Here is a 27,394-nt window from a genome sequence, read left to right as displayed (position 1 = left end):
GAAGCAGAAGCCAAAGCTATGAAAACCATGTTTTTTTCAGAGAGAAAACAACAGCTAAAATTTGGACAGCTATAAAAACACAGTTTGTCATCCAAAATACAGTAAATATTTCTTCTCTGTGCCTAGCACAGAGGCTGGGGAGATGAAGAAGTAGCTGAAGGAGAACTCAAGGTGAGTGCCCGTTATTTACTGCTGCTGATGAATAAGCAAACCCCCACATTGTGTTTTCCTATAGGACAGCAAAAGCTCTGGCCTGCTTAACAGTCTGGTTAGTTGCTATTTTTTTCCCCTCCTGGGGTGCGTTTTACATGCTGTTCCAGTGAAACGCAGTACCACTATTAATTGTTCGCAAACACAGAAAGCACATGGTATTCTCCTTCACCACCACTGCAGTCAGAGCAGATCGAATGCGGGAGCTGGAAAAGTCACCTACGAAGATAGAGGTTTCGAGAATAATTCTGAGAATGTCAAAAAGATCCAAGAGGATTTGTTTCCTTTTTTTAATATGATATACTTCCCTCCGCCTGCTTAAAAGCCTTAGTTTGTTTGAAGTTCCTAGGGAAGTCGGGAGCATTGAAGAGAAATTGGCAGGCTCCAATCTGGCTGTGTTTCCTTATTATGAGAAAATACACTCTCCTCTCCTCGTCTAAGGGTACGAATTCTCCATCTCATATTGTGTTTGCACAGAAGCGTGAAATGTATCCTGAACACTGGTCTTCATCCACACTTCACAATGTGAGAACAACAAGGGCAGTGAGACAGGGAGTGAGAACAGGAACGCCACGAAAGCGGGGAAGCGGTGGCTGTATCAGTTCCAAGGCCTGGGCACGCTGGCTGCATTCACCATATCCATGGTATTTAAAAAGAAACCAGAGGCACGTATTTCCTCAGGGATGCTCAGGGGCCCTGTTTTGTGTTGTTGTCCCTGCGGGAAGCTCCCCCCTCTCTTTCCGTAAATGTTCCCCCTGCTGCCACTGAATCACCAAATAATCTGGAGACCCGTGGGAAGAAAATTAAATGGTGGTTATCAGGCTGCCATGTTCTGCTCACTTTATTTATTTTAAATGACCATGAAAGCAAAGGAGGAAAAAAGAAAACACAGAAGTGGAAAGTTAATTGAGCTGCTGAAATGTCTTTAAAGGAGCCTTATGGGCTGGATTACGATGCCTCAGCTCCCACTGGTGGCATTTGCTCACATGAGCGGTCATCTGATTAGGCAGTAAGGCTGGGACCCTTTCTCTAAACAGTCTGTATCTCTCGCTGTGGACTTGGAGCTGAGGACAACTGAAGAGACCCAGCTCTGGTGACTTGACAGGGTGTTTGATATGATTGTATGCTCCAAAAATGGCCAGGAAGGGACCAGGCTGCAGGCACCCAATTTAGGTGAGGGCTGTAAGGGTTTGTGTCCTTGCTTAATGGTAAGGTTTGCTATTTCAAGGAGAAGAGCCAAGACCAGGAGGGGAACTGGCCCTCTCCTCCTTTACTGTGGGATGTGGGGAGAACTCTTTGGGCAGGGGAACCTGAAGTGGTGCCAGAGCTTGGCTGGGGCTCTGGCGCTGGCAAGGAAAAAGCTGCCCCCATTTGCCCTGTCCACTTTCTCCTCCGACACTCTGCCACCCACCAGCTCTGCTTCTGGGCAGGAGGAAGGGGGAGCCCACGCCGCTCTCCTCATGGGCATGGAAGTGCCAGGCCCCTCAGGCACCTTCACTCCAGGTGACAAAACCACTCACAGCCACAAAGCAGCTTTGCCAGCTGCTGCCCCAGGGCAGGGGTGTGGGAAGAGACCTTACAGGGGCTGCGGAGCCCCAAGAGGATGTGTGGGCAGAAGAGACCGTGTCAGAGCAACCGGAGAGACCAGAGTGCAACAGGGACAGAAGGGAACTTCACATGGAGGTAGGAGGAGAGGAACACAGAGAAAAAAGGCAAAAATGTGCAGAGAAGACTGTGGCAGAGAAGAGGGAGGAACTGCCCTGACCTACTCCATGGAGCTGGAATCTAAGAGATAGGGAGCAAAGAAAACCCGAGATGTGGAAAGGCAGGTACCACAATTCAGTGCAAACCAAGCCACCCACACCCGAGGGAGAAATCCAGGCGCGACTGTGTGGGAAAAGGGGGCTCAAGGGAGCTGCTGTGGGAGCCCAGGGATCTGACAGGGGAACCTGTCAGACCTGCTGGAGCTGCTGCACATGGGCTAATCTTCGGATAGAACAGAACTTGCCTCTGGCTTGTCACACCTGAATTTTATTATTAATCCAATACACACCGAAGTACATAAAAATACGTTTCTCTCCCTCTAGTCAATCTTCTGCTAGATCTTAAAATCCTCTAACTTGCAGGAAATTCTATCAAAAATCCTTCAGGAAGGACCCCTGCATTTTTATGCATAGAGTCTGAGTCCTGTACAAATTCAAAAAGCACATGGGAGAAGGGAGAGCTTAGCTCTTCTTTGCACACGCTGTGCTGCCACGTGCAGTCTTGTTAGACTGGCCAGGGACTGCAAATTTCCTCCCCATACAGTGGCCTAGTCCAGCCCTAAGAAAGGATGCAATGCCTCATCATCAGCTCTACAGGACACCCTGCCCACTGATCGACTCCTCCCTGTCCCTGTGCTCGATGCCCCAGGTGCTTTCTCAGGTGCTGTCCAACCACGGCCAAAACCACACCGCTGAAGATCTGCAGCACCTTTTCAAGGGGATGCCTGAGGCCTCCTTCCCAGTCATCCCATCTCTGCTACAGTTGTGGCTGCCTGCCGGTGAAGCCTCCCATCTGCTTAATTCCCCATTAATTAGTGCTTCCACAGGACTGACAGCTAACCTATAGAGGAAAGTGAAATGGTGGAAGCTCAGGGATGGATATAAAGTACTGCAGTGGTACAGTATTACTCTCAGTGTGGACACTCATGGCAAGCTGGACATGGGCTTTTGTAACAGCACAACTGTTACAACTTAAATGTTCCTGGACCAGGACATCAGCACAACTAGGAACAGCTGGCTAGAAATGAGCCCCGAGATTCATTTTTCTTCATTTTAAAGGAGGGAGGAACAAAAATAGGAAAAGTCTCTAGCATCTGCCACTGCTCTCAGGAACACTAGAGCTGGACAGATTTCCCCCAGCACTCGTATCTCCTGAAAGCCTGACAGGGACCTCTAACCCAGTGAGAACATCACATTCACACTCTCCAGGGGAGCTCCCGTGACCCCGGTGCTCTGGAATGCAGGCAGGCAGTGAGGGTGAGGCAGGGGTACACGTCCTACTTCAGCTTGGAAAGATAATTAAAAGAGCAACCAGGGACGGGAGGGGGATGGAGGCCTTCCCTCAGCACCTCCTGCTCCACTAGCTCTCACCAGGTCAGCACTTTCTGGGAAATGCTGTATTGCCAAATGTTGATTGGGCACCTGACAGGCAATGAATAAAGTCAATAAAGTTCTTATTTGTGGCTATAAAAAATAATAATGAAAACCAGGGAGAAAGGGGGGATGGGCTGCCCAAAGTTTTCCCCGGTTGCACTGAGCTGCATGTAGAGGAAGCTCCCTTCAGTTGCCTTCCCTTCACGTTTTCTCCTGCCTGCATGCCATGAGCAACGGGCCTGAAACGAAGCAGTTGGATATTTGTATATAGTCAGAGATATTCCTTGCTTCCTGTCAAAGGCACTCCGTTCTATTTTTCATGACCTTTTCCCATTGGTGGTGCCAGAGCTCCCCAGCCACAACCTTCTTTCAGAGTCTCCTGTACAGAGCCAATGTCACCATGAGTTCACGACTCAAAGCCCAGGCAAGCTGCAACCCTGAGCAACTCAATGTCTCCGTGAAGGCCAAGTCACCTTCTTTTAATGATGACTGTTCTGCCTCTAGCTGTGCAAGYAAGAGCTCCTGTTACCATGTCAAACGCTGTCCTGCTTCCTCCTACTCCTGTCCCCAGAGGTGCAAACATGCCCGTGCTTTCAGGTCCTATGTAGCTAAAGATCAAGTTCTGAATGTCAACTATTTCTTTCGTGCCCTGCTGTACCAGCCTGGGGATATTTGGCCGGGGCCCTCTAAGCACTTCTGAGACTTTGAGGCATTATTTCTTTAAAGTGATTTGCTACACAGTCACTGTCAGAACAGCTGCCTTTGTCCCTATGCGCAACAGTGACACCTCTTGCCCTAGGAAGCACTGCAAAAGGTGGGGACTCCTACCACACCACCACGTCCCAAAGTCAGGTGGCAGTGGCTTTGAGTCTAGTTTTAGAGGGTGAGGAGGATATTTAGAAACAAAGTCAAAGGTTTGCAACCCTCATAATCTGGAATCTAAGCAAGCTCCTGGATTGCATCCATTAGAGGTCCTGAACAACCCACATCACTTGAGGGAAGGCAAAGGTGGCCTTCTGCCATATCAGTGCCTTGCCCCTTCAGAGCTGTTATTAAAACTGAAAATCTCTTAGTTTCAGGGCCTGCAATGCTGTGCTGGGAACGTTGGTACCTACTTACAGTCCCCTCGAATGGCTCTGGAGAAGCTCGTAGACCCAGCTTCCTCCATGGCAATCACAGCAGGAGCTACTGTCAGCCCTGTTCCCCATGGAGACCCAGGTTGGTAACTGGGACTGGCTGCACACTGGCCTTTCCTCTGGAAAAGAAACGTTCAAAACGTGTATTAACAGTATGTTCTACCAGGTGGGCACCACCACAGACAGAACGTCCAGCATGGCTTTCGCTTCCTCTCCCCATGATGGGAAGCAGCAACGTTGCATTACTGCGGTGGATTCCAACCCAGAAGCTAGCTACCAGACATCTCATAAAGCCAGAAACAAAAATTCTTGAGCAACAATAATGCCTTCAGCCCAGAAACTGCTGCATTCTGCATGCGGAAACCTCCTACTGGACCTCTGAGGGCCAAAGAGGAGTTAATTGCTGATCTAAAACCCAGCAAGTTGCCTAGATACCACAGGGCATGATCTGGTTACACTTGTGCAAACAACCTGGCACCAGGCAGTGACGCACACACCTGTGCACTTAACATTTCTATTTTCCCAAGCCTTAACCTCAGTTGTCGGCATAATGCACTGGGAAGACACATTTAAAGTGGAAAGCATTTCTGGAAAACTGGCTATTCTTCAAAGGCATTCTACTAGATATTCCAATAGCCACAATTCAATAAAGGTACAGCAATATTGCACTGGGCAAAAATATCTTGGATAAAAGAAGAGTGAAACTCCTCTTCCAGTTTTATTCACTGTTTTTTATCAACAATCTAAATGACGCTACAAAAATCCTTGTTGTGGCAAAGTTTGCAGATGCCAACAAGATTGGTGGTAGGAAAACAAGACTGGACTACCAATATACAGTGATCTGAAGTAACTGAGAATTGGCCACACTCCAATAAAACATGATTTAAGAAGTCAAATGCAAGGTAAGACATCTGAAACCAGAAATGCAGGTTACACTTACCGGATACTGCCTTGGAAAGCAGTTGCTTTGAAAAGGACTTAGAGGACACGACAGAGATCTGCCTTAGCCCTTGCTGCAGTGCAGACTGCCCTAAGGAGACTCTTCCAATCTCTCAGTGTTTAAAAAAGGGAATCACAAACCCAAGCAGAAAGTGTTTCTTCTTCTGTACACACCACCAGTGACAAAATGCTGGCAAACCATGTCCAGTCTATGCTCCTTGCCTCAAAAAGAAAGAAGAAATACAGAAGGGATGTCAGCAGAGCCAAAAAGCGATCCGGGAGCTGGGGAACAAAAGGAGTCCAGCTTCGGAAGGAGCCCAGACCTGCCAGCTTATCAAAGAGGGGACTGAGAAGGGATCTGATTACCGCTACAGGCACTTATATGGTGGAAGGCAATTGTGAGAAAAGGCTTTCAGATATCGTGATCCCTCTTTCGAGAAAACTGCAAAAGCTGGAAACTAAAAATTTAGCCTTGAAATCAAACATAACGAAACAGCAGTGAAAGCCATTCAGTACTGGAAGAGCTTGCCAGAGAACTAGGTGGAATTATGAGATTAGCTATTTTTCAGAGGACACTCTTTAAGTCACCTTCTGGGAGAAATTATATAGCCCTTCATATACCGGAGGTCAGACTAAACACGGCAGTCATAATCCCTGCTGGTCCTAGAGTGTAGCTCTTGCACAAACGGGGACTGCAATACGATCGCGCCGTAATGAGCACATTATTGGGAACTGCCAGAGAGTGCTTCCCGTGCTGTTTGGCACGTGCATGGGCAACCAGATCTTGAAGAAATACCGACTGATTGCCAGATGTGATGCTGTCCTCTCAGGAAGCACAGCACATTGCTTATAAAAGGTGTGTTCACATTTCCATCTGATCAAACTGTTTGCCAACCCAGAGTGCAGTTTACAAGTACCCTTATGGAAAAAGCATTCGAACGCGACCTCAATAACAGAAATTGCAGCAGTTTCTGGAGCTTTCAGAATTAAATCAGACAAACTGTCACTCCAGAGGGACACTTGTCTTAAAATCTCGCAGGGAGAGAAGGTGCTTATAAAAGAGGCTCCCTGTATGAAGGTGCCAAGCAGCTGGCCCAGACTGGATGTTTTCCATTTCATGCCTCGTTAAAAGTGGAAATGTTTGCATTGTTTGCAGCAGGCATTTCTTTGTGAGTACCTGGGGGAACGGAGGAAGCATTGTGGAAAGACTCAAGCAGCCTGAAAGACTTTTCCTAGCTGCCTTGAACCCTAGGCTACGCTCTGGAGGATACTTTCACTGCTTAAGCCTTACATACTGTAAGTTATATGACTGTCTCTTCCCAAATTAAGCAAACACAGACTCCCTCCTGCAGAGCTAAAAATCTCAGTATCAGTTTCTCCAGTCCTCACCAAATCCTCAACAGTGTGGCTCTGGAGAAAATGCATAAAGAACCCCTGTCTGCTCCTAGTTATAGCTGGGGAGCTCTACAGATATCAGTGAGGTTTCAGGGTGTAACAGAGCAGAAACCAGCTCAGCATGCTCATCTTCTCAAGCTAAGTCTGTCCTTCTGTTTCAATAGATTAGCTCCTCRCTGCATTTCCCCTTGCACAGCGATGCCAGCCTGGCCACGGCAACAGCGAGCCGAGAGCAGCGGGAGGCCCCGCTTCATCCAACATCAGCTCCCAGATCCCTAACAGTGGCAGCTTTTGTTCTCCTGGAGCCTGTCTGATCTCTCCAGCCCTGTCTTACCGCATTCTACATTCCTCCTTCAGGGCCCCCTCCTGAAATAACTTTATAAAACAGTATATTACTTTTTTATTTCAAATCCAGACCTGGCATCTGAGCAAAAATAAAAAGTGATCAGTCATCTCACTGAGGCAGAAGGGCCCCTCTACAGTTTTGTGAAATTTCTTATAGTCTTTTTTTCCATCTCTCTCTCTCGGTTTTGCAGGATGAACTATCAGAAGTGGAAATTCATCCATCTTCTATTTGAATATACAGGGAATACATAGAGTTGGGCAGTGTGATATAAGGATGGTATCCTCTAGATAAAAAAATGAATGCATTGCAGAGGATAAACAATAATCTGATAAAGTTAATCTTACCTGTACATTCCTCTGTCAAACTGAGGCTGGAAACTCATGTCACACCTACTGGGTGAACTGTACTTCTGAACACTCTCATTTGACTCTGTGGCCCCACACAGCACACCATCTCTTGGACCCTAAACCCAAAGTCATCATTGGAGTCAGCAACTCTTCTACTTGTAGACTGGATCTCAAGCTGAGTATCAGGTGCAAGTACCCTCAGCAGACCTGAAGTCTGTCCAGACAGTGCCATCCCTTCCCTCTAGGGCCATGGTGATGCTAATCACAAAACGAGCAACTTCCTGGATGCAAAGTGTTGCTTCCCTAGAACAAAAGCATTTCAGAGTGAACATGTTTTAAAAACAATAAAACAGGCTGTGCATGTTCAGATTAACTTTGTTAGCCATTTCTGGGAATGAGGAGCCAGTYTGACTGGCTTTCTGCAGACTCTTCTAGAGCTGTATCAACATTTGTGTTCTATTTTGGAGCAGAACAGCCCTTCTGGAGTCCTTCCTGACCATCTCCACTTCCTGCGCTTAGGTCCACACTGCAGAACTGGATGTCTTTCAGATGGACCTAATTGAAAAGATGAGCTCCAGAATCTCACCTAACATGTTGCAGCTGCTATCGGGTGTTCCAAGCCTTGGGCCAGATTAGAGCTTTCCCAAGCAAATCCCCCAAGATGCATACAGCAGACCAGCACCAAATGTTTCATTCTCCAGATCTGCTCCTATTGCACCTTGCTGCTTGCTCGTGCAGATATAACCACTATGAAGCCTCTCTCTGCTTATCTCCTTGCAAGACCTCATGATGCTTCCTGGACAGCCCTTTGCAATATACAGCCTCTTTGCAGGAATCAACTGAATTTTTCATCCATTCCACATTCTGGTTTAGCTAAAAAAGGTTTCCTCTGGCAGGAGACAGAAGGCAGTATACTTGGAACTAGCAGCTTATCCTGCTGTCCTGCAAGTGTGTCCTTAGAGATCTTTCCCTGGAAGACATTGTGCTACCTTCATGTAGCTGAATTTGCTCAAGTCATACAACTTATGTTCTGTTCTTGCCTGTGCAGATTGGATCTGTACAGCCCCACCAGCTGTTCTAACAGCCCCCGACAACAATATCCCCTCACTGACCTGATCCACTCACAGCCCTGTGTTTGCTACGTCTTGGCATTCATAACCTTGTAASACATAAGCTTCACATTAGTCACCCTCTCTCTTCAACCAAAAAAGCAGAAACCTCCCTTGCCCGAGGTAGTGGAGAATTTGCCATATTCTTTGTCCTCTACCAGGGAGCCACCTCCAGAGAGCAACTTCACATCCAGCGTCAGTAYGTTACAGCTTGCCCTGAACTCACAAGAGCCGGCGCCAAGCAGTCTTGGAGGGCTTCAGCACCAGCTGCTAGTGCATGGAGTAGGCTCCTACTTCACAGGGAGAGGCAGAGCAGCTCAGGGACTTGGGAGACCGAGCTGAGGGGCACATGAGAAGCCTGACTGTTTCCACGTGCCTCTGGAGCTTGAGTCCCTCTGTGTGGGACTCCTTAGGCTTGGACCAGCAAACACCAGGGCTTCTRTAACTCACTGGGCGGTGGGGTAGTGCCCTGAATAAGGAGAAGCTGGGGCTCAGTTTCAGGTAGGAATTCATGTGTTCTCATGCTGGAGGCACTGAAGGGATCAGAAGGGCAGGTAAATCCCCATGAAGAAATGATCTGCCAGGATCATTAAGGATTAATAATTATTTCTGCATCTGATAAGTGTTATTGTCGCATTAACTTCCTGCTACAGCTTTTTCTTAGCTGTTGTGTATGACTAAATTCTTTGTACCATCATTTCTGGTATGTTACCTGAAATGCTCAGATGACAGCTTCTGTAAGACATACTAATTCACTAGTTATTTTCCAATTACCAGGTAGCTGTGGTGTGATGAGTAATCTTGTACAGAGGCAGGGAATCTTAATTGGACTGCCTTTACAGCAGGTTACTGTGATTTCTAATGAGTGTCAAACAATAGGAAATCCTAACCAAGCAGAAAAAAAAGGTAACTGGCTAGTGTCAGGTCTAATTTCCTTAAACAATAGTATCATTAAAGTCTCCTGCTAATTTTGAACTGGCAGTGAGAATGAGTTATGCCTAATACATGGGAATTTCATATTTCTTCTTTGGTCCTATCTTTGATTTACTCAAGAGATTTACTTTGTGGCTTATATTTTAATATTTTTGCCCTTCTGTTAATGATAGCAGATGTATGAAGACTTCTAGGACAGCTTCTCAGTGGGAGAGAAATCAGGAACATGGCATCTGCGTATACTGTAAGTGTGACTGGTCACCTTTACACATCTACACTAACTCTGAAATACATGTGGTCAGCTACCCCAAAAGATTGCTCCTTTTGCAGAAATCCTAATCCAAAAGCATCATTCTGCTCCCAGAAATGAATGTTGCCTCAGAAGCTGATTTAATTCAGAGACCAAAACAGAGGAAAAATACTCCCTTGCTGTTTTCACTGTTCCCTCTACTCAGAATCTCATGTGACAAATCAGCTGCTAGTTTTAGTACATCTTCCAAAGACTGAACATTTGTTCACATGGTAGCAGAAAGAAGCGTGCATGTAACACTGTCACTGGTGTAGCACAGTCATCGCATTACTCTTAAAAATTGGTAGAAATGGCTGGAAAGCATTGAGTGTTGTCTGCTGGACAGCTCAGCTGTCTTGCACTTGATGGGAATAGTGYAGCATTCTGAGCAAAAGGAAATGATTTTCTTGCCTGGACTGGCAAGATGTTGCCTAGAGGTTGGGTAATGAGGAGCACCTAAAATCAGAARCTCAGATGATGGCTGTGACAAGAACAGCACTTATAAAGCTAAAAATGCCTGGGATAGGGCTACTCTCAACACTACTGTGTATTATAATGAGGTAGGAACCAAAAGTATAGTATCCGTTCACAGTTACCTCTGTGTGCGAACACATTTGCACTAGAACAAGAATGTTTTGCTCCTATTCAGTTCCCCCTCCTTCCAAAGGCACCCCAGGTACCCAGGAACAGCTTCGCACTTAGGTAAGCCCTTACTGTTCTCTCAGACATAATTGSTACATCAGCTACAAACAGAATATATAATATTTTATATACTATAATAAAACATGGCCACCACCACTACTTTTCTATCAAATGCTGCTGTGCAAATGTTCATGGTGAGTGACTCACCCACTTAAGGACTTGCTAAATGAAAAATGATGGAAAAATCTGCTAGTTCTCTCCTCCTGTTGGTCATTCCCCTCTCCCCCCACCTACACCACACCTTATCACACAGATCTGCCCATCTCCATTGAAGAGACTCAACAGTTTGTACTTCCAGTGCTCCACTGAAGRTCCTGTAACGGTCATGGAAGGATTTTGATCCAGTCAGGATCATATTGTACTTTTGAGTCTATTTACAAAATTTGGCAAGATTATATTGCCCAAAGCAATTTCTCTCCAAAGAAAGACCACTAAGTCTTCCCTGATCCCTTTAGTTTTGCATCATCTGCAGATTTCACGATTCTGCATGCTGCAGAGTTGTGTACATTAATAAAGAGTCCCAGAAGAGGATCCTGCAAGACTCCACTTCTCAGCCACTTCCTCATTGACACTCACCTTTAACTCCAAGTCATGACTCTGCCTTCTTGCCAGTATTTTATCCTTTTCAATAATGGATTATTTTAACCTACATTTAAGGAGTCTGTACTATAATCCATCATGCAAAATTTTGTTAAAATCTTCTGGAAAACCAGATAGATCTATGCTATCTAGACTGATAGTTATTTCATTAGCCTAAGTGATCAAATTAGTCTGACATGATTTACCTGCAATATATCCATGCTGACTCACTCCTATTACAGTAAATTTATTCTTTCCAAAAAACAGCTTCAAACTAGCTGTAAATGAAGGCTACCAAAAAGATTTCCTAAGAACAATGTTAGTCTTGTGTCTTTGCCTCCTGTTACTATTTGTGTTGTGATGGAGCGTACACATATTCACATCATTTTGGCAATGGGCCAGATAAAGAGAGAGCCAGAGGGTACAGTTACAATTGGAGGTACCAAAGAATTATCTCTCCAGAGAGCTGCTACAGTCAAGGGCACTCGACTCCTTTCACAGAGTGCCACAGCTGAAGGAATTAAGTCTGGCACGAGGCACTCAAAATAGCATTTCATCTGATCTGATTTTCTGTGGACCTTGATGAAGCACCTTGTGTAAGACAGAGTGCTGAGCAGGAACACCAGTAAGGTCTGCCTTGGGAGCTCACAACTGCGGCATCATCACCTTCTACATCTAATCCATCTACAACTAATGCAGCTGCAGAGGTCCAAAAACCAARAGCATGCAGCTCAGCCATGAAAGCACATGGAGCATGTTCGTTAGTCTCTGAGAAATTCATGGAGATCCCTGGGAGAGATGGGCTTTTGCCTCAGCATAATGTTTTGCCTGCTCCCACCCAGAAAATATCTAGTCTAAACTGAAAAAAACTCAGGTCTTGGTTTTGCAGATATCTAAAGTGAGTTTCCAGAGAGGAAACGATCTAAGCAGGATCAGGTCTACCTATGTATATTTCTCTAATCTGTCCTTAGAAGTCATTCCTGGGCAAGCTATTGCATGGCCAAACTATYGTCATTGCAAGAGGAATTTCCTAATGTCTAACCTAAATTTTTCTTACTGCAATTCAAATTCATTATTTCTTTTCCTATCCCTGCCTGACAGGAGAGTCAGGTCCAATGAATTTGTTTATGAAGACCAGGCAGAAAGACCTGTTGTTCTTCCCTCAGGGCAAGTGAGAATTTTCTCTCAAACCAAAACCTCCATTTCCCTTGCTGCACTGTCTGGTTGTGACCTGTAGACTAGATGGACATTACTGTCATGTTGCAGGCTTTCTGTGCTGAAACACGGCTTTTTCAGGGTTTGCTTGTTTGGTTCCTTTGGTAGGAAACATTTCCTTACAGGAACTGAGCTGAAGTGTGGAGAACTGAAGTCCACTGATACATTCGGTCAGTACATGTTTCCTCTTCTTTTTGTCAAACCTGTCTGCCCCAGCCCTTAGCTGTCAGTTACCTTCTCCCTCCAGGTACCTCCCCTCCTGAGCTGAACAGATGTTTAGGAGGTCTCTTCAACTCTCCTGGGTATAAAAAAATTGCTTCTTACAGTTTCTTTACCCATCATGATGCCTTGTAGATAACAACATCCTTCCATTTAGGGTTTGCCCACATCCGAGTGGTGACAATATCGCAATTAACAACCAAAGCACCAAAGGATTCCTGTAGCTGCAGTGCACAGGACACTGCACTGGGAGCCTGGGGTATGATACTACCTCTGCCACTGGCCCCTCTGCCACCTTAGGCAAGTCTCCCTCCTCTTGCAGCCTGCTTCCACTTCCCCCTCTGGTCCGACTTGTACGTTTAAATCCTGAACTCTTCAGAGAAGAGACCAGCCCATGTCCTTCCCAGAACGCTCTGTGCAAAGATATCTCAACCTGCTTCACAGGAAAAGGTAAGAACCACTTTACTTTGTTAAAGGAGAGAATTTTCTCTCATTTTGCTGTTGGCTAAACATTCTGTAGCGATTCTACATACAGGATTTATAGACTGCAGATGAGATGACTTGGGAGCTTAATGCATAATGCCTGTAAGGTTTTTTTGCTGAGGGAAGTGTTCTTGTATAGAAGGATGCTTATGAAGGTCTACTCCGCAGGCAGGCTATTGGGTAATCTGTCTGTTACCAACTGGATCATTAAATTACATTTTTAATTTTGACTGTGTTCTTAAACGCAGTGAAGCTGTGTGCAACATCCTGCTGAGGGCAAGGTGAGTCAAGTGGTTATTAAATGGTCACAGTTAAAAGGCAGAACAAAGGTCCAGTCATTAAAGCAAACACCGAAAACCAAGCCTTTTTCACTATACAGTAATTTTCTGTAAGGCTTCTCCACTGGTTGGCATCRTAAAATAATATAGCCACAGATGATATATTTTTCTCCTCCTACATATAGTTTAATTTAGTTTCYTGGGGAAAGAACTTTTCAAGCACTTAGAGATTTGCCTATTGTGTTTAAAACTAAATTAAGTTAACTGTGACAGTCACTGAAGTCACTTGTGCCTTCACATAGGTGTTCCAAGCCTGCTGTGTTGGATCAACTAATCAAGGAGATAAGATGTATCCTTGGGGAAGAACAAGTACTAGTTAGGCTTTATCCCTAACTAGCCAGTGGCCTTGATTCGGCAAAATTCTCAAGTGTGTGACTAAAGCTGAAGCACACACTTAGGCATCATTGACTTCGAAAGGTTTTAAGCATGTATTTAAAATTAAGCAGAGGCTTTGATAACTTGGGACCTTAGTCAAATCTACGGACCTCTAGGAAACCAGAAGATATTGAGTATGTTCATGGTCTGTCTCCAAGCACAGGATATACATGACATTCCGTGTAAACCCCTTAATTAGCACATAATCTGCAGACTACAAGGAAATCTTAGTCTCTTCTCGATCAGCACCATCAAAGTCATGACAGTACTACAGAGACTGTTCTGCTTTAATTACATGTGATCACTGAAACTAACCACGTACTGTATAATTAGTGAGAAAAATGAATTATTTAAGTAACTTGCATTTAACAAATAGCACTGCCATTCTGATTACAAGCCAGTAYTCATTTAACACAAAAAGATTTTCCTTGTAACAGATTTTCCTGCTTCTAAGATTTTGCAAATTTCAGAGTTTTTCCAGGGTTTTCAAATATTAAGTCTTATGTTCTCATATGTGAGGAGCTACAAGATGGTAGCTTATCAGATAGTTTGATTTCTGAGCAGCTTCCTAGATGGATTGAGCACAGCTATGTACTGCTGTGAATGGAGAAAAACAAAAAAAAGGGGGGGAAATGATAGGTTTTCTCTCATTTGACAGAGATCTTGCTTTTCCCTCTCTTTTTCCTTGTACATTTTCATAGTTTTGCAGACAGGTAATTACATGTCTGATGTAAGGACCAACCCTCATAGTTCATGCTTCAGAGCTGGTAGGATTTAGYTGCAATTTTATCACAATAATCACAGATTCAGTAGAAACCTAGCTGGGATGCAGCTGGGATGGAGGAGGAAGAAGAGCTCACTTGACCACTATATCAAGATTTATCAGTGGAAGACCTGGAATCAGGCACTGAGTTATTGCTCTTACCTTTAGCCTCATCTCTGGGCACAGGACAGAGAGACCCAAAGCAATGCAGAACTGAGCTGATAAGTTCACATAACACAGGACAGGGTTGCAAGACCATCCCAGTTCACTTTCAGGAGCAGGTTAGCACACCTGAGCAGACCTGCACCCACACCACTGAATCTGTTCTCAGAAAGGCTCATTAAGTGGGGTGAAGCTAGACTGTCCTAGACTTGAGCCAGTTTTCTTCCAGCCAACTCAGCATCTCAGCCCTGCAGCTCCTGGCACTTCCATTCTGGTATTCGCAATGGCAGAGCCAGCTCAGTCTGCCTGTCCTCCCCGTTCAGACATGCCCTTTGTTTCCCACGGAGCCCCAGAGCTACATTAGCTTGGACTAAAAAACCCAAACCAGCCCGTGGCTGGTACAGATGTGGGCTAGTGAGCACATGTCATTTGTGCAGAACAGGAGCGAGAAACATCTCTCTGAACTTACGGCATTGTAGCCCACATAGGGACCGTCTTGCAGCTTCCTCTGAAGCATCTGTGAATGGATTCTGCTGGGGAGATGAGAAGAGGACACTGGTTTAGAAGGACTATACTGACAGTTTCATAAGGATGTTGGGGATAGCTCGGAGGCTCTGCTCCAATGTCGTTAGTGAGGAGGTCTGACCAACAGCTATATGGCCAAAGACGCATCCGCTGCTGAGATCAGGTGTAAACAAACAAACGAGACAATGAGAGAAATAAGCAGAAGTGAGTGAACAGGCATTTGGTTTAAAAGAAGCCTCCACTCACCAAGCACTGAATCTTGCTGAAACATCTTTACTGCATCACCAGCACTGCTCAGCAATGGTGGCACCCCACTAACGGGCCTGTAACAGAAATAGACTGTTTTGCAAGATGTCAAGAAAAAGGAAAGAGCAAAAACAGTTTTGCTGTTTTTTCAGTGACAGAACAGCCAGCAGAGAAAACTTATATTCCTGGTTCAGAAACCAGTGTTAAAGACTGGATAAGAAATGGGTCCTGAAGTCACCATCACACATTTCCCTGTCTAAAACACAATTGTTCTCGAGGCCTTCAGTCATTATTATTTCTACAGCGTTGTGCCTGGAAGTGCTCTTTTTGACCAGGACCTACACTTACAGAACAAACCAATTAGAAACTGTTTGGGACAGAGAGCATCTAAGAAAACCTGTCCTCAGAAGAGCACAATGAGAAGACATGGAAAACTCAGTTGGACCCTTGAGAAGTTATCTTGTCTATCTGCTTATGAAAAGGTGGGGTCAACTTCTTCCTAACAGGCACATATCCAAAACTGCTCCTAACAAGCATCAGCACTGGAGACTCTCCCTCTCCAGTCCAGGAAAACTGCTCATGACATTACTATTCTTAGCCCTTTCCCAATGTCTAGCCTGAATCTCCCTTGCTGCAAGTTAAGTCCTTCTTGCCCTCCTACTATCTTGGGGATGTGAAGAACTGATCATTCCCTCCCTCTTTGCCAGAGCATCACCAAGTGTCCTCTAAGTTGTTTTGTGACCAGACAGTCCCAGTTCCTTCAGTTGTATCCCAGAGGCAACATTCCCGAGATTTCTGATAGTTCTGGTGCTATTTCAGACTCTCTTTGATTTGTGCACCTCTTGCATTCTCACTGAGGCTTTGCCCACACTGACCAAGCAGGGACTGTTTTCTCTCTCTTACAGGTGTCATTTCCATTTTATAGGGGGTAAGACATGAAACAATCTGGTCTATCTATCTGAGATGTGGGGAAAGGATGCAAGAGCCCTGCCTCTTCTCTAACCAAGAATCTATACCCGCTTGAAGAGTGACGGTATAAAAATCACTTTGGATGATAAGATAAAATCAGGAGCATCACAACCGGACTGTGACGTTTGGTCACTTTAGCTGTAGTGCTGCTATACTATGCTGGTGCTATTGAACTCTCTCAGGCTGCCCGTTAGCAGCATGTCCCTTTCTAAAACTGCCAGAGCCTTTGTTCTTGTCGAGAATAGCTGCCCGCTCGTGCACACAGAGGCAGGGGAAGGTTGGACACTGTGTGTTGCATTGTACTGTCAGGCTAAATAGAAGCTGATGGGATAATAATTAATTGCAGTCTCCCTGTAATAAAAGACAAGACAAAGCAAGAGATATAAATAAAATCATCAAAGGAACTCACAGAATAGGAGCTGTGTCTGCATTTTGTGGGCAATTTACAAGCCAAAGGAAGGTTGGGAACCCAAGGACTGAAAAGCCATAAAAATCTATGGAGCCCTCACAAAACCGTGACAGCATCTCACTGATCTGTCTTGTTACCAGGCAGAGGTATAAATTTCCTCAACACCTTTGTTGTTTAAGGAGCTGGAAAGGGAAGGGAAAAAAGGCTTGAAGTGGGAGTGACCCCAGGCTCACTCAGACCCGAACAGCGGGGAGGTGCCCTCAGAGAGAATAGAGGAGACAGAAGGCACTGAGCTCAGCTCCGAGGGCAACAGGCTGCCAGCAAGTGCCGCCAGACTGAAAATATGGTCTGCAGAGCCCTAGGCAGCCAGGAGTGCTTTAATGGAGAGATTTTTAACTCTCTTTGTACCAGGAGGTCTCCTTTCCTCATGACCTGGACAAAAGCAAACCCTGCCCTGACCTATAACTTGCTACACCCCAGCTGCTTGTCCCTGCTCTCCAGCTGTTGTCATGACTGTCACCTTCCAGCTCAGAAAGAAATGGTGACAAGGCACAGAGAGACTTGAAAGAGCCGGGGCCACTCCTTCCCCAGCAGCCCCCCACCTCATGGACAGCTGAAATCTGTAGACAAGGGTGGGAGAATACAGAGGGGAACCTTCCTCCTACTCCCTTCTCCATAAGACTGTGCCATGGAGGTAAGGGATAGAGAGGAAAATGGATATAAAAGAGGATGGATATGAAGGGAGGGGAGGGAGAGACATCTGTCCTGGATCCAGCTCCTCAGTGTTATTTCTCTCATTATCTTGATTTTGCTCCCTGAGCATCCCATTCAAAGGTCTCTTTGGCACTCCCAACAGGAGTGCCCACAGGTAGGCAAATGCCCCAGCAGGAAGGTACAAAGGCCAGGTTCATGTAAATGTTTTCTTCCACAGCTCCTATTTAATGTCTAATTCTCACTAAAGGCAGATAAACAGGTGCCTAAATACGTTCACAGCAACAGCCAGTTACATGACACATCCATCTGTCCAGCAGGCTGCCCTGCTCCCCAGCTCTGGGAGCATCTGATGCAACTCAACCCCAAGGGCAGAAGAACCAAAAGAAGAAAATTCTTTGGGTGCTTCCTTCTCAAGTACAGATCAGCTGAGAAAGGAAGTAAAGGCTATTTTAGCAACCGGACCTCTCAGTGGAAGCCCAAAGGAACGCTCCACACATCACCTACCACCATCTGCTGTGGCCAGAGAGTAGGTCATACCCTAAATATCCTGTTTTACAAATGATTTCAGGTAATAAAGAAGCATATCTATGTTTTGGTCAGATTCCATGCTTCCTGTGTGAGTCTATATAGCCCTCACAGACACCTGAGCCAAACCGCTGCTGGTACAAGCCCCTTCTCCTGGGAAAACAGGCCATTATATATTCAGCTCATCTCCATATTGCCATTAATCCCACCACAAAGATACAGAGACTTCCCTCATTCTTTCCCTAATGTGACTATAGACACGAGGAAGAGAGAGAAAGCAATGAGGCATATCCTATGCTTCTACGGTAAAAGCTTTCCTTGGTAAGGGGGTACATGTCAGGGGAAAAGGGGAAGCACAGATCCCAAATCCCAGCCCAAATCTGGGCTTTGCTTTGGCGCGCTCTCCCTCACTTTTTAAAATTCTCCCTTCGGAAATTTATTCTCTGGTTAAATGAAGCCAAGGTAAAGAAACAGGAACTAATTAAAATGAACTGCTCTTTCACCATCTCCCCCCCAAAAGCAAACAAAATCTTCTTCCCAAAAAGAACGCATAAGCCCTCAGCTAAACAATAACTTCCTTAACGTATCTGGCAAAGCCTTTCTTCCACCCGTTACCTAAACAACGAACAAAGCAAACAGGAGGAAAAAGCCACCTCCCTTTCCCCATGCCTGCCTTACCAGAACTTTACATGTCTGCATTACAGATGCCAGATGGGAAGAACATCTCCTCCCACATGCAGCTTGTAGCGCTCTCTGCCTTAATCAGGGCTGTGCGTTCCAGCAGGAGGTACCTTGAGTTTGGCAAGAGCTGGGGACCTGGTGGACTGCAACCAGAGAGAAGGGACCGTTGCTGTCCTACAGATCACTGCTCACCCAGCATCTCCGTGCAGACTGGGCTTGCTAGAAGAAGAGGTGCTATGGTTCTAGTTAGCAGTGTAAGCAACAGAGTTACTGCTAGACTAGGAGCTTTGGTCTGCTAGGAGGGACTATAACTTTTGCACTGGCTTGTGTACAAGCAACAGAAAAACCGCTGGGTTGTCTTTAGGGACAGAGTCTCGGATCTAAAAGCAGGAGGCTGGGCTGCTTGAGTTAATGGCCAGCTACAGCTTGACAGAAAATACTTGTCAATCTTTCTCTGTGGTCTAGCTGGCAAGGGGGAAGAGAGAGAGATCTGAACACGTGGAAAGCGAGGGGAGCTCTCCCTTCCCAGCAGTGCGGATGTTCCAAGGATGTGGGGACACGTTGCTCAGCAATGCAGCACTCCCCACCCAGCTCAGGGGAACTAAAAACGGATGAATTTTTTTCTCACCAAAAAGTCAAGCCAGGGCACCTGACATCCTGCAGGTAATCTTCACTTAATGTCTAAGTAGAGCACATCTCTGTCAGACAGGAGAGTCAGAGCATAGCTAATGCACTATGCAGGGGAGAGAAAGAGAGTCAGTGAGTTAATGCATGTCCTTGACTTGAAGCAAGTTGGGAGCTGCAACAGAGAGTAGGAGAGATCTGGAAAGTAACCAAATGTTTGTGGGGGCTGCCACCAGATTTTCCCTCTAGCTTGCAATCAGTCCTGCGGGTAGGGAGAGGGGATGTAGGCTCCAATCCCCTGCCAAGGGAAGAGTGCACTGCAGGGCAAACAAGCAGAGCAATCACAGCTAAGCTGCAGCTGTGCCAGCGCTAGCTGTGACTGCTTCTCGCAGCTTGTCACCCTCCTACTCCTGGAGATCACCCTTGCTCACAGCTGCCAGGTGGGGTACACTTGTGAATGCACTCTAATCCAGTTCAGTCAAAATGAGCTGTCTTTCTCTATACTCTAAATGTGTAAAAATGTTTGCTTCTGTCTCCTCGTCCCTTAGGGTGAGGGAGAGATGTTTGTGGGCTACGTTACCAATTAGCAGCCTTTGTGCTGCTCTGTTCTGCGCTGCACAAGGTCTTGCTTGGCTACAACTGTAAGCTAAAAGAAGCCTAAGACTGCTCTGTCTCACATTTCACAGCCTACAGTCCCCACAGGTTTGTAGAAAACAGCCATAACCTGGCTTGCTCTTCATGTGCATCCCCAGTCCAGACCCTAGTCCAACTTGCCTTAGCCAATAAGGCCACTTTTAGAGGGATTCACTTAACACCCTTTAGGGCAGTCTTGTACTGCCAGATGGCACAAAGATGCCACAGGGCAAAGACATACCAGATCCACAGAGCAGCTGAGACTGTAGCCGAGGAGGAAGGCTCTGACAAGCCCTTATTCCCTCACCCCAGGAGCCCCCAAGGTTGAACTCAATCTCCAAATCATGAAACTCATCATGAAACTCAGAAGTGGGGAAGAGCCTGGAGACAACACAAAGAAATGCTAGTGATGCATGGACAAGAACCAGCTCCATTTCACCTTCCTGGCTGCTGCACCACCACCAGCTCACTGCTCGCACAGGGCGCAGGGCTCTTCTCCTTGGCAGAAGCAGAGCTGGCACTGGCTGGACTGCGGGGAACTCCCAGTCCTGGTCTTCCACAGAACAACTGTATCTGCTCACTACAAAATCAGCATTTGGCCCAGAGCTTGGTGCTTTGCTGTGCCAAATAGCCACCAAAATGATCTGTGCAGTCTGCTCTCTGTCCTACGAGGACACAGGCCCGGTCAGGGTCAGCTCTCCAGCTCTAGTGCCAGCCATTTGTCACAGCAGTTAGCTAGGAAGGGAGCCACCTCACGCCCAGATGCCCAGGCCCTGCGGTGAACAGAGCTGTGATCTCTGAACGGAAAGTCCAAACTCTTGCTGAGGTGTATGCACGGACCCAGGGGCTCCCCTCGGCAAACAGCCCCATCCTTCCACGACAGCTACAGTCAGCTGGCCTGACACAACAGCCGAGTGGCAGATCAAGGCTGTGGAGTATCACGGGGCAGACTCKCGTGGCCACAGGACCCAGCACTGTGAAGCTGACTCCTGTGAGAGGTCAGAACCCCGATATCATTATGTTCAGAACAAGATGAGCATGTCGGCAGGGTTCACGCAAAGCCGTTTTACTTTGTGCTGTTGCAGAACAGAAGCACGACCAGGGTTAGCTACCTGAGCTGCAGGAGGAGACCTGTCAGCAGAGGGGCAGTAACCTTTAGCTGAAATACGGTAGCTTAAAAAAACAAGAGATTCTAAAGATGGAACAGATGCTCATCTGATTATATCTTCAGCTGTAAGATCTTCCCTTCCTCTTAGTAGTTTTTTTACCTGCATCCAGGCAACGAGAACTACATTCACTGATAGAGTCATTACTAGATATGCTGCCACAACCTGCTTGAGATAATTCCTGCTCACAGGCAGGAGAGAGGGAAAGCGATCGCCTTTGGAACAGCTCCTGTTCAATTGCCTGGAAGGTGATTCAACGCTGTGGTGCTTAGATCCATACCAGCAACCAGACAGGAACAGGTCAGAGGGGACAGAGAGGATCTTGCCGTGTGAATATAGAGTTTAAAGAAAAATATTTCACATTGATCCCATTTAAAGCCCCTTGTCCACAGTGAGCAGTAGGAACGTGTCCAAAGAGAAGCTCTCTGTGTTATGATGCCACCCCACAGCAGTAGCCAGAGCGCAAGTGATTTGGTGCTAGGCCCAGAAGCTACCCCAATCTTTGCACAGGAGTGAGGGAAGTGTGCAGGCATCTTCTCTACTCACCCTGAACACAGATCCCAGACTATTACTCCTTTGATCTCTGCTGTTGGCTCACAGCCTCAGCTGGCTGATCAAGATATGGCCAGGACCTTGAACCTCGAACCTCCTGCTTGTATTGTATCTGAACCATCTTGCCTGCCATGCAATTTAGGAAACATGACAGAGATTCTGCATGGGTGTGAGCATGCTCACATGCAGAACCAAAGGCAGTTTCAAGCCTTTTTATCAGTAAGCGATAACACCTGGACTTCGAGCATGTATTCAGATTAGTTTAGGAGTTAGTATTTAATAGTCTTGGCGATAGGATGTGTGAAATGTAAGCAAGAGGCTCTTTTGATCTCCCTTCCTAGTGTTCTCGGATTCTGGACTATATGGCACGAGGAACCAAATGACTAAAACCACAGCATGCGGGCTGCTCATGTCCTGTGAGGACTCTGCAGTTCCGTATTTGTGCTTTGCACTCCACGATCTGCTGTCTCCTTACAGGCTTGCTAGGTTATCTGGAAGGAAGCGGCTGGGGGAGAACTCATGGATTTTAATCAAAACTAAGGCCACATTAGGGATCCTGTTGGAGATGGCACACATGCACTCTTGTGAGGGCCCAGCCCACTCCAAGGGCTAGAGATACTTGTGCCTTGTGAGAAGTTGAAGAATAGGATAGGAGAACTGGAGGCATTCAGACTGCTTGGGATATATGCACCACAGCAATAGGCTTGGGCAGATCAGATATCTCCAGCACATGGCACCCTAAGATACTGGTTCCCTGGTCCTCAGACAGGGATCCAGTTGTCTGGAATCTGTCTGGTTGAAGATAAACCACGATCTAGAAATAACTTCAGGGCTATCATTGCTGAGGGGGGCATCATGAGAAGTGTCTATACAACACACACCTTGTAGAACTTCCACATTCACGCTGTGGGAAGACCTTTCTTTGAGATTCCCACAGATGTACTGCAGACAGAGCTAACAGTGACTATGTGGACAAGGTTTCCTGTTCAGGTGTACCCCAGCTCTACAGTCAGATGACTCCCATCAAAGACAACAATCAAGAGAGAGGTTACCTTGAAAGTCAAGTCACCAGGAAGGAGGCTACGATCACCAGATGGGGCTGACCAAGAAACCGCTTGAGAGAAGAGCTAGAGATTTATAGATCAGCAGGAGCTGACCTGGTTACTCAGCAGGCAGTTTTCATGGTGCATGAACGTGCACCTGCAGACCCATCAAGGGAAGGCAGAGCAAGAGACAAAGCATACAGGATGGCCGTGACAATCTAATCAACCTGTACTGCTAATGCTACTAGGAGAGAAATGCTGTACTGTGTATTTGTTTCTGCTGTGCTTTACTGTATGAGTCCTAGGAGGTAAACCAGACACCAGCAGTTCTTGCTGCAGGAGGATTCTGGGAAGAGGAAATGCTCCATCCAACAGACCTTCCAGCATGCTGAGCTCCTGCAGACAAGTGAGGACTGGATCAGGACTAAGCACATGCCTTAAAACTCTCCCTCCTACTGAGTTTTTACAGCACTTGAGGGGCTGTAGGCCTTATGTTAATGCCCCACATGACCTCCTGAGCTCTCTCCCCTTCACTCATGGCCTCACGTGATGCAGACAAACACCCCCTGCCCCTTCCTACAACAGCATGCAGAGCGCACAGACAAAGCCATTTTCTGGAGCTCCCCCTTTCAGGCTGATCAGATTTACCTGCCGCAGCCACGAAGCAGCTCACAGAGAGCAACAGCATCCTAAGAGGCTGTCCAAAGGCAAGGTGGCAGAGAGCTGCTATGCACTGAGGGGACTTGTGAGCTTGAACTTTAACTGCTTGTGACCTGCAAGCCCTGAGCCAGTACCTGCACAAAGTTATGCTTGCAGCACAGTTCTATGGTTTCTACAGTAGTTCCTCTGCTCTTTAAAAGAGTTTTTATCCTTTGCAAAGGTTTTGTTTTACAGGCATTTGAGGTTTTCTTTCTCCTGTAAGTCTCTGCCATGCAGCCAGTCGCAGAACTCAGCTGCAGCATGTCTCTGGTGCTCCAGAGTGAGTATGAATATGACAGTACTTTCTAGCCATAGTCCTGTGAACTGGTTAAGGAGAGTAGTCACATGCTCTGAACCAAGGGGAGCTCCCATCCTCACAGCCCTCTGGGGTGACAGAGATGGACAAATTTTATCATGCCAGGGGCCAGATGCTCTGCATAGGAAATGGAGATTTCACTGCCTGGGGATCTTTCTAGTCCAATGGGGAACACCACGCGAGCTGGGACATTAACAGAATAGGCAATCTGTCAGTCCTGCGCACCAAACATGAGGTGCAGCCGGTCGTCCCTCTCCTACTCTCACCTGGCAAGGCTTAGGCTGCGCTTCCTGGTGGTGCTGTGCTATCCCCCTCTAAAGTTCCCCCACACCAGGCTCAGTGAGTTAGCATATCACATTCACATGACGCACACTCACCCTCCACAGCCTGAACGTTGAGTCTGCCCCATGTCACATGCCAGGGATATACCCGGCACATTGTGGTGCGGCCATGTAGCCACGTGGAACGAAGTTGTGCGGAAGGCACTGGATTGCCCCCAGTAGTGATGCTACGCTCAGATCCACAGGGGCAGAGGTACTCACTACGCTTGAGAAAAGATTGAAGTTACACTGAGCTACCTCTGTGGGTCCAGCTCGAACCTCTTCTTAGAGCTGAACATTGAGATGACAGCCAGGGATTGGCTTGACAGCTCCTTGCACACTGGGGGTCAGGGCTCTAGCTCAGCAGGACTGTTTGTTCTCTGTCTTGATCTTCATCCCTTGACTGTACTGAAAGGAAGTTTGTCTGAGACAAACACGTATGGCACACAATATCAGCTTCAGAGCAAGCTGCAAGGAAACAGATTGAGTTCCCTAAGCAAACCAACAGCGAATCCATTCCTTGGTGGCTTCTCTTGTGGGACACTTCAAAGGCACCAAGCATCCACAATGCAGCTGCTGCCCTGGGGAAGGAGTCACTGAATACCCTCCATGAATGAGAAGTAAAAATTAAGCAGTTACATTTGGCACATGCATCGCAATAAAGATCCCTGAATGCTCAGCTTCTTATTGAACCTAAGGCGGGCTGTTAATTCGTTATTCACCTCCCAGCCTGGAAGGAAAAGCATGTTATACCCGAGGGCCAGAACTGATGAACAGAGCCATAAATCAAGCAGTTTACAAGACCAGCAATTAGGAAACAAGCCGACAGAAGGGAGAACTCTGTCAGTAATAAAGCAGACACACCACAGGATCTGCTGAGTGCTCAAAGCAACTGGGGACACACAGTCCTTTCCTCACTCCAGCTCTAATTCTTTCAGTCATTTGCTGCCTTTTCCCTCTGCCTTCCATTTCCCTCTGTTTCCACTCCCCTGCTAATTTTTCCTCTCTTCTCTTCCCCCGCCTCTTCTGAAAGGCCTATTCTTCCAGGGAATGCAAGAACATACCTGCTGAGCAAACGGATGTACCAGCTGTTGCCCAGGAGCAGAGGCACATGCTGGGTACGGGCAATCACAGAACAGTGGATGTACACAGTCCTATGAGTGCAGAGTGTGATGGAGGGAGCAGTGTGCTACTGTCCTGCCAAGGGACTACAACGGTACGTGACCACGTGGTGGGTGAAAAGCCTGGTAGGTCCTGGGATGGTGTTGCTCGGATACCTAGTGACAGTGACCAGAACTGCTCAAAYAAGGAATGAGTGGGATGCCTCTAACCACCTAATTTGTCTTCTGACCAAATTAGCCTCCTCTCATCCCCCTTCCAGCACAAGTCGGATCTGGCTCCCGTTACCATTCTTGACTTTGTCAGCAATCTCCAGTGCCCTTCCAACATCTCCCACCCCAATTCTGGACCCTTTTCCTTACTGATCATTGCAAATCCTGCCTTGCTTTCCTTACTGGAAGTGAGCTCCTGGAGTGGAGTCATTAGGTGGCCAAGGAGGTTTAGTCCCACTGTCGGTCCTGGTTCCTAATGCAGCTCTGTACCAGGTAATAGCTGCCCCTTACACAAACTCTCCAGCCCTTACACAAACCCCTCTGCCCCCAGGGCCAGTCTGACCCTTGTTCATAGATGCTGCATTCCTACAGCCACTGTGCTGCGTGCAGATCAGGACACTGCCTAAGTTAGGCCTGAGCAGCTGTTCTTTGCATGCAGCTCAGGCACACGCATGTGAAATCTGAGTGCAGAATATGGGTATTTAACCAGGCTCTCTTATGTATCCCCTCCTGGCCAGCGCAGTACCACATCTCTAGGACATCACATATTTGGGAAATCACAGCCAACAGTGATATATTTTGTTTACATTAGCTCTTGGCTCCAGGTAGGTGCATCAGTCTTCCCTGTCATGGAGGGGAAATACAGCAATTTGGGAATCTTATCTAGTCAAGGTTAGGAGGGAGAGCAGATATTCTTCCAATCATTCCAATACCAAACAGACCTAGTTATGCCAAGAATTAAGTATGTGACATTCCTGTGTAGCCTGAAGGCCTGGAGGGATTTCAGATTTGTAACATCCACTCTGTGGAAACACTCACTGTTATCACCCATAAGACACCTTTGTAGTAGCAGATGGCTAGGGTAAAAGCAAAAGAAACCAGCTCAGTAGAGTCATCATGCCACCGTATGTGCTCACCTTCTGATATGCCAGCACATTTCAGTTCACTCTGCCGAATCCTTCCATGATGCGGGGTCACAGTCCAGAGAGTTTCCAAAGTAACAGACTGACCTCAGCTGCAGAAGCCTTTTTCTTTTGAAGCTTTTCTTATCCTCCCTAGAAGAGATCAGTTTTTGGTCAGTGCTGACACCTACACAACACCAGGCACTAACACACCCCAGAGCAGAGAACCTGTGTGCTGGTGCAAGGTGAGGGTAGCACTGCCCACTCTGCAACAAGAGAATTTGTCTTGCTTGTTTTTGGGTGGAAGAACAGGCCACCAGCACTCCCACCAGCTCCCAGACCACCTCCTGATAGCCAGGCTGACAATCACTTGTGCTGAGGAGCACAGGAGGAACACAGGTGCCCCAGGATTCCCAGGACAAGGCACGGACACTTCCCAGACAGCCTGGCACAGAGTGTGAAGAACCAAGGTGAAGTCAGTTTGTCTTCAGCACATCAGAGTTGACAGTCACTAAAAGCAAACAAAGCCGTGTCTTTGAATGCACATTAATGTGCTCCCAGATGCCTGTGGTTTTGATCTTGAATGGGGAGGCTAAAGATTTGTTTGGGAGAGTTGCTAGTCCACAATAGAAGGAAACATCTCCTCTAACCTTGAACGCAGAGAGACTAATAACCCACCTCCCCCAGCGCTGGGGCAAGGAGGCTTTGATGAGCGCTTTAGCAAGGACTGTCAGAAGAAGCTGCAATATAAAGTTAAGTAATTAGGTCGCAGCAGAGCAAAAGGAAAATAAAGTAGAAATCTTTTCTGTTCAAAGTGGATTCCAGAGAAGGAGCGAACAGCTGCATTACCAGAGACAGACTGCAGAGAACTCCATGAGGAGTTGGGGAGGGGAATAGGTTTCAAGGTCCTGAGGAAAGCAAATCCCAGACACGAGGCCACGGCAACAAAGCTCAGCAGTTGGGGAGTCCTTCGTAGAAGATGGGAAATCCTCTTCAAAGGAAGGATTTTCCCACCCAGATCTTGGCAAGCCACTGGAAGCAGTTACATTCTGCTTATCCAAG

General features: G+C 46.8%; 1 long non-coding RNA gene across 1 annotated transcript in view; it reads right to left on the bottom strand.

Annotated features, from left to right (window-relative positions):
* Positions 1-27,394, bottom strand: part of LOC112967287 — a 97,088-nt gene that overhangs the window by 4,961 nt on the left and 64,733 nt on the right. Inside the window, exons 9-13 of the long non-coding RNA XR_003253914.1 lie at positions 26,348-26,485; positions 15,147-15,207; positions 7,508-7,813; positions 5,424-5,644; positions 4,467-4,602 (exon numbers count right to left, since the gene is read on the bottom strand). This is a non-coding gene — a long non-coding RNA (uncharacterized LOC112967287). The remainder of the gene's footprint in view (positions 1-4,466; positions 4,603-5,423; positions 5,645-7,507; positions 7,814-15,146; positions 15,208-26,347; positions 26,486-27,394) is intronic.

Source organism: Apteryx rowi, unplaced genomic scaffold (genome assembly GCF_003343035.1).
Source record: "Apteryx rowi isolate R43461 unplaced genomic scaffold, aptRow1 scaffold_27, whole genome shotgun sequence".
Lineage (NCBI taxonomy): Eukaryota > Metazoa > Chordata > Aves > Apterygiformes > Apterygidae > Apteryx > Apteryx rowi.
The sequence above is the reverse complement of the archived record's forward strand: the minus strand, read 5'-3'. Positions and strand labels throughout refer to the sequence as shown.